The sequence below is a fragment of the Arachis stenosperma genome, chromosome 1, assembly GCF_014773155.1.
Source record: "Arachis stenosperma cultivar V10309 chromosome 1, arast.V10309.gnm1.PFL2, whole genome shotgun sequence".
In the NCBI taxonomy this organism is placed as follows: Eukaryota; Viridiplantae; Streptophyta; class Magnoliopsida; order Fabales; family Fabaceae; genus Arachis; species Arachis stenosperma.
This window is the reverse complement of record NC_080377.1, coordinates 66,923,257-66,930,957: the sequence shown is the minus strand read 5'-3', so window position 1 is coordinate 66,930,957 and position 7,701 is coordinate 66,923,257. Positions and strand designations below refer to the sequence as shown.

The following is a 7,701-nucleotide window of genomic DNA, read 5'->3' as shown; positions in this document are numbered from 1 at the left end:
GATTGAACATCTCAAATTTGTTACCTTTTCTGTTGAGAAAGGTTTTTAATGTTTGAATCATATCTTTTCTTGTTAGGCAAGTCATCAATTTTAAAATCATATCTTTTCAAATTGTTTTTAAAATCATATCTTTTCAAATAGTTTTCAAATCATATCTTCTCAATCACATTTTTTCATATCTTCTTAACCACATCTTTTTCAAAATAACTTTCAATCAAATCTTCTTAATTTCTAATTTCAAATTCTTTTTCAAAAATCACTTAATTTCTTTTCCACTTTTATTTTCGAAAATTAATTAATGTTTTTCAAAATAATTTCAAAATTTTTCACTTGATTTTCGAAAATAAACTTCCCTCCTTCCCACATCCTTCTATTTATGGAGTGCCACTCCTTCTCAATGCACAATTCGAACCTTATCTAACTAAAGTTCGAATTTATCTTCTCCTTCTTCTTTCTATTTCTCTTTTCCTCTGACACTTAAAGGAATCTCTATACTGTGACATAGAGGATTCCACATTTTCTTGTTCCCTTCTCTTTCATATGAGCAGGAGCAAGGACAAAGGCATTCTTGTTGAAGCTGATCCTGAACCTGAAAGGACTTTGAAGAGAAAGCTAAGAGAAGCCAAAGCACAACTCTCTTTAGAGGACCTGACCGAATTCTTCAAGGAAGAAAACATGGCAGCAGAAAACAACAACAATGCAAACAATGCAAGGAAGGTGCTGGGTGACTTTACTGCACCTACTCCTGATTTTTATGGGAGAAGCATCTCTATCCCTGCCATTGGGGCAAACAACTTTGAGCTTAAGCCTCAATTAGTTTCTCTAATGCAACAGAATTGCAAGTTCCATGGACTTCCAATGGAAGATCCTCATCAGTTTTTAGCTGAATTCTTGCAAATCTGTGACACAGTCAAGACTAATGGGGTTGACCCTGAAGTCTATAGACTGATGCTATTCCCTTTTGCTGTAAGAGACAGAGCTAGAATATGGTTGGACTCTCAACCTAAAGAAAGCCTGGACTCATGGGAAAAGCTAGTCAATGCCTTCTTGGCAAAATTCTTTCCACCACAAAGATGGAGTAAGCTTAGAGTGGAAGTCCAAACCTTTAGACAAAAGGATGGAGAATCCCTCTATGAAGCTTGGGAAAGATACAAACAATTAATCAGAAAATGTCCTTCTGACATGCTTTCTGAATGGAGCATCATAGGTATTTTCTATGATGGTCTCTCTGAACTATCTAAGATGTCCTTGGATAGCTCTGCAGGAGGATCTCTTCATCTGAAGAAGACGCCTACTGAAGCTCAAGAACTGATTGAAATGGTTGCAAATAACCAATTCATGTACACTTCTGAAAGAAATCCTGTGAACAATGGGACTAGTCAGAAGAAAGGAGTTCTTGATATTGACACTCTGAATGCCATTTTGGCCCAGAATAAAATATTGACTCAACAAGTCAATTTGATTTTCAAAGTCTGTCTGGAATGCAAAATGCACCAAACAGTACTAAGGAAGCTTCATCTGAGGAAGAAGCTTATGATCCTGAGAACCCTTCCATGGAAGAGGTAAATTACCTAGGAGAACCCTATGGTAACACCTATAATTCTTCATGGAGAAATCACCCAAATCTTTCATGGAAGAATCACGAGAGACCTCAACAAGGTTTCAATAACAATGGTGGAAGAAACAGGTTTAACAATGGCAAGCCTTTTCCATCATCTTCTCAGCAACAGACAGAGAGCTCTAAGCAGAATAATTCTGACTTAGCAACCATGGTCTCTGATCTGATCAAAACCACTCAAAGTTTCATGACTGAAACTAGATCTTCCATTAGGAATTTGGAAGGACAAGTGGGTCAGCTGAGCAAGAAAATTACTGAACTTCCTCCAAGCACTCTCCCAAGTAACACTGAAGAAAATCCAAAAGGAGAGTGCAAAGCCATAAACATGGCCGAATTCTGGGAGGAAGAAGAGGCAGTGAACGCCACTGAAGAAGGCCTCACTGGACGTCCACTGGCCTCTAATGAGTTCCCCAATGAGGAACCTTGGGAATCTGAGGCTCAAACTGAGACCATAGAGATTCCCTTGGACTTGCTACTGCCTTTCATGAGCTCTGATGAGTATTCTTCCTCTGAAGAGGATGAGTATGTCACTGAAGAGCAAGTTGCTAAATACCTTGGAGCAATCATGAAGCTAAATGACAAGTTATTTGGAAATGAGACTTGGGAAGATGAACCTCCCTTGCTCACCAAAGAACTGGATGACCTGTCTAGGCAGAAACTGCCTCAAAAGAGGCAGGATCCTGGGAAGTTTTCTATACCTTGTACCATAGGCACCATGACCTTCAAGAAGGCCTTGTGTGACTTAGGGTCAAGTGTAAACCTCATGCCCCTCTCTGTAATGGAGAAATTAGGGATCTTTGAGGTGCAAGCTGCAAAAATCTCACTAGAAATGGCAGACAACTCAAGAAAACAAGCCCATGGACTTGTAGAGAATGTTTTGGTGAAGATTGAAGGCCATTACATTCCTACTGATTTCATAGTCCTAGAGACTGGGAAGTGCATGGATGAATCCATCATCCTTGGCAGACCATTCCTAGCCACAGCAAAGGCTGTGATTGATGTTGATAGAGGAGAGTTGATCATTCAAGTGAATGAAGAATCCATGGTGTTTAAGGCCCAAGGATATCCCTCTATCATCATGGAGAAGAAGCATGAAGAGCTTCTCTCAAAACAGAGCCAAGCAGAGCCCCCACAGTCAAACTCTAAGTTTGGTGTTGGGAGGCCACAACCAAAATCTAAGTTTGGTGTTGAAACCCCACATTCAAACTCTAAGTTTGGTGTTGGGAGGTTTCAACAAGGTTCTGAGTGTTTCTGAGGCTCCATGGGAGTCCTCTGTCAAGCTAATGACACTAAAGAAGCGCTTGTTGGGAGGCAACCCAATGTTTTATAATTAATTATTTTCTTTTGTTATTTTATCTTTTTTGTAGGTTGATGATCATAAGAAGTCACAAAAACAATGAAAAAAGCAAAAACAAAATGAAAAACAGGAAGAAAAACAGCACACCCTGGAGGAAGATGCTGCTGGCGTTCAAACGCCAGTCAGCCTAGCAGTTGGGCGTTTAACGCCCAGTCTGGCACCTTTCTGGGCGTTTAACGCCAGAAAAGGGCACCAGACTGGCGTTAAACGCCAGTAAAGGGCAACAACCTGGCGTTAAACGCCAGGAATGGGCACCAGCCCGGCGTTTAACGCCAGAAATGGGTCAAAACGTGGATTTTGATGCCATTTGGTGCAAGGATGACTTTTCCTTGACACTACAGGATCTGTGGACCCCACAGGACCCTACCATCACTCTCTCTCTTCTTCCCCCATTCACCAATCACCTCAACACCTCTTCCCCAAAAACCCCTCACCTATCAAATCCCATCTTTCTCTTCACCACTCACATCCATCCTTCATAAAACCCCACCAACCTCACCCTTCAAATTCAAACCACTTACCCTCCCAAACCCACCCTCAAATGGCCGAACCTTTACCCCCCTCTCTCCTATAAATACACTTCTTCAACCCTTCATTTTCACACAACCTAAAGACCACTTCTTCCCCCTTTGGCCGAACACACTACCCTCCCCCTCTTCCTCATTTCTTCTTCTTCTACTCCTTTCTTTCTTCTTTTGCTCGAGGACGAGCAAACATTTTAAGTTTGGTGTGGTAAAAGCGTTGCTTTTTCGTTTTTCCATAACCATTATGGCACCAAAGGCCGGAGAAACCTCTAAAAAGAGGAAAGGGAAAGCAAAGCTTCCACCTCCGAGTCATGGGAGATGGATAGATTCCTCTCAAAGGTGCATCAAGACCACTTCTATGAAGTTGTGGCCTTGAAGAAGGTGATCCCCGAAGTCCCCTTTTTACTCAAAAGGGTGAATATCCGGAGATCCGCCATGAGATCCAAAGAAGAGGTTGGGAAGTTCTCACCAACCCCATTCAACAAGTTGGAATCTTGATGGTTCAAGAGTTCTATGCCAATGCATGGATCACAAAGAACCATGACCAAAGTGTGAACCCGAATCCAAAGAATTATCTCACTATGGTTCGGGGGAAATACTTGGATTTTAGTCCAGAAAGTGTGAGGGTGGCGTTCAACTTGCCTATGATGCAAGGAGATGAGCATCCTTACACTAGAAGGGTCAACTTTGATCAAAGGTTGGACCAAGTCCTCACAGTCATATGTGAAGAGGGCGCACAATGGAAGCAAGATTCAAGAGGAAAGCCGGTCCAATTGAGAAGGCATGACCTCAAGCCCGTGGCTAGAGGATGGTTAGAGTTCATACAACGCTCAATCATTCCCACTAGCAACCGGTCCGAAGTTACCATAGACCGGGCCATCATGATCCATAGTATCATGATTGGAGAGGAAATAGAGGTTCATGAGGTTATAGCTCAAGAACTCTATAAAGTGGCAGACAAGACCTCCACTGTGGCAAGGTTAGCCTTTCCTCACCTCATTTGTCACCTCTGTTATTCAGTTGGAGTTGACATAGAGGGTGACATCTCCATTGATGAGGACAAGCCCATCACCAAGAAAAGGATGGAGTATACAAGGGACCCTACTCATCATGAGATCCCTGAGATTCCTCAAGGAATGAGTTTTCCTCCACAAAACTATTGGGAGCAACTGAATACCTCCCTAGGAGAGTTGAGTTCCAACATGGGACAACTAAGGGTGGAGCACCAAGAACACTCCATCATCCTTCATGAGATTAGAGAAGATCAAAGAATCATGAGGGAGGAGCAACAAAGGCAAGGAAGAGACATTGAGGAGCTCAAGCACTCCATAGGACCTTCAAAAGCAAGGAAGAGCCGCCATCACTGAGGTGGACCCATTCCTTGATTTCCTTGTTATTTATTCTTCTGTTTTTCGAATTTTATGCTTTATGTTATCCATGTTTGTGTCTTATGATCATTAGTGTCTTAGTGTCTATGCCTTAAAGTTATGAATGTCCTATGAATCCATCACCTTTCTTGAATAAAAATGTGCTTAATTGAAAAAGGAAGAATTGCATGAATTTTGAATTTTATAATAGTTTAATTATTTTGATGTGGTGGCAATATTTTTGTTCTCTGAATGTATGTGTAAACAGTGCATATGTATCTTGAATTTGTGGTTCATGAATGTTGGCTCTTGAAAGAATGATGAAAAAGGAGACATGTTACTGAGGATCTGAAAAATCAATAAAATGATTCTTGAAGCAAGAAAAAGCTATTCAAAAAAAAAAAAAAAAAAAAAAAATCGAAAAAAAGAAAGAAAAGAAAGAGAAAGAAAAGAAATAAAGTTGTGATCCAAGGCAAATAAGAGTGTGCTTAAGAACCCTGGACACCTCTAATTGGGGACTTTAGCAAAGCTGAGTCACAATCTGAAAAGGTTCACCCAATTATGTGTCTGTGGCATGTATGTATCCGGTGGTAATACTGGAAGACAGAGTGCTTTGGGCCACAGCCAAGACTCAATAAATAGCTATGTTCAAGAATCATCATACTTTACTAGGAGAATCATTAACACTATCTGGACTCTGAGTTCCTAAAGAAGCCAACCATTCTGAATTTCAAGGGATAGATTGAGATGCCAAAACTGTTCAGAGACAGAAGGTTAAAAGCCCCGCTCATCTAAATTAATACTGATCTTCACAGATGTTTTTGGAATTCATTGCATATTCTCTTCTTTTGATCTTATTTGATTTTCAGTTGCTTGAGGACAAGCAACAATTTAAGTTTGGTGTTGTGATGAGCGGATAATTTGTATACTTTTTGGCATTGTTTTTAGTATGTTTTTGATATCTTTTAGTTAGATTTTAGTACATTTTTATTAGTTTTTATTTAAAATTCACTTTTCTGGACTTTACTATGAGTTTGTGTGTTTTTCTGTGATTTCAGGTATTTTCTGGCTGAAATTGAGGGACCTGAGCAAAAATCTGATTCAGAGACCAAAAAGGACTGCAGATGCTGTTGGATTCTGACCTCCCTGCACTCGAAGTGGATTTTCTGGAGCTACAGAAGCCCAATTGGCGCGCTCTCAACGGCGTTGGAAAGTAGACATCCAGGGCTTTCCAGCAATATATAATAGTCCATACTTTGTCCAAGATTTGATGGCCCAAACCCGCGAAGCAATCCGGCCTCAGGAATTCCAGCGTTAAACGCCGGAACAGGAATAAAAGTTGGAGTTAAACGCCCAAACTGGCATGGGAGCTGGCGTTTAACTCCAGAAAAGGTCTCTACACGAATTTCCTTGATTGCTCAGCCCAAGCACACACCAAGTGGGCCCGGAAGTGGATTTTTATGTCATTTACTCATTTCTGTACACCTTAGGTTACTAGTTTACTATTAATAGGACCTTTTACTATTGTATTAGCAGACTTTGGTAGCTATCTTCACTTTTATGCTATCTTAGATCTTTGGGAGGCTGGCCATTCGGCCATGCCTGGACCTTATGCTTATGTATTTTCAACGGTGGAGTTTCTACACACCATAGATTAAGGGTGTGAAGCTCTGCTGTACCTCGAGTATTAATGCAATTACTATTGTTCTTCTATTCAATTCCGCTTGTTCTTTGTCCAAGATATCACTTGTTCTTCAACTTGATGAATGTAATGATCCGTGACACTCATCATCATTCTCACTCATGAACAAAGTGACTGACAACCACTCTTGTTCTACAAGCATCTGAGGCTTAGTGAATATCTCTTGGATTCTTTAACCGGAATCTTCGTGGTATAGGCAGGACCTGATGGCGGCATTCAAGAGAATCCGGAAGGTCTAAACCTTGTCTGTGGTATTCTGAGTAGGATTCAATGATTGAATGACTGTGACGTGCTTCAAACCCTGAGGGCGGGGCGTTAGTGACAGACGCAAAAGAATCACTGGATTCTATTCCGGCCTGATTGAGAACCGACAGATGAATTCCGCTATGACCGTGACAGGGGCATATGCAATCGCTTTCACTGAGAGGATGGGAGGTAGCTGCTGACAACAGTGAGACCCTATACGAGCTTGCCATGGAAAGGAGTAAGAAAGGATTGGATGAAGGCTGTAGGAAAGCAGAGAGACGGAAGGGAAGGCATCTTCATACACTTGTCTGAAGCTCATACACCAATGATATACATAAGTATCACTATCTTCATCTTCTATGTTATTTTCGTTCATCACCATATATATCTGAGTTTGCCTGACTAAGATTTACAAGATGACCATAGCTTGCTTCATTACTAACAATCTCCGTGGGATCGACCCTTACTCACGTAAGGTTTTATTACTTGGACGACCCAGTGCACTTGCTGGTTAGTTGTGCGAAGTTGTGTAATGCCATGGTATTGAGCGCACCAAGTTTTTGGAGCCATTACCAGGGATTATGAGAGTTGTGAAAAAGTATAGTTCACAATTTCGCCGACCATTCCTCTTAACAAACTGGAAGAAGAGGAAGAAAGTTGAGAATAACATGTCAAGCTAATGACACTAAAAGAGCGCTTGTTAGGAGGCAACCCAACTGTAGGTAACACTTCCTTTCTTTGCTTTGTTTATTTTCAATAATTTGGCATATGATTGCATTCTAAGTTTGGTGTTGCCCTGCAACAATCTGTTTTTAATCTTTCTGGATGCTTGCATCATTCTAAAATGAAAGTGTCACACTAAGTTTCTAAGTTTGGTGTGCCACTTA

General features: G+C 41.0%; 1 non-coding gene across 1 annotated transcript; it reads right to left on the bottom strand.

Annotated features, from left to right (window-relative positions):
• Positions 1–1,080: 1,080 nt before the first annotated feature.
• On the bottom strand, positions 1,081–1,188 carry LOC130955435 (small nucleolar RNA R71). Its single transcript, XR_009076749.1, has one exon. It is a non-coding gene; the product is annotated as a small nucleolar RNA R71 (small nucleolar RNA).
• Positions 1,189–7,701: the final 6,513 nt, after the last annotated feature.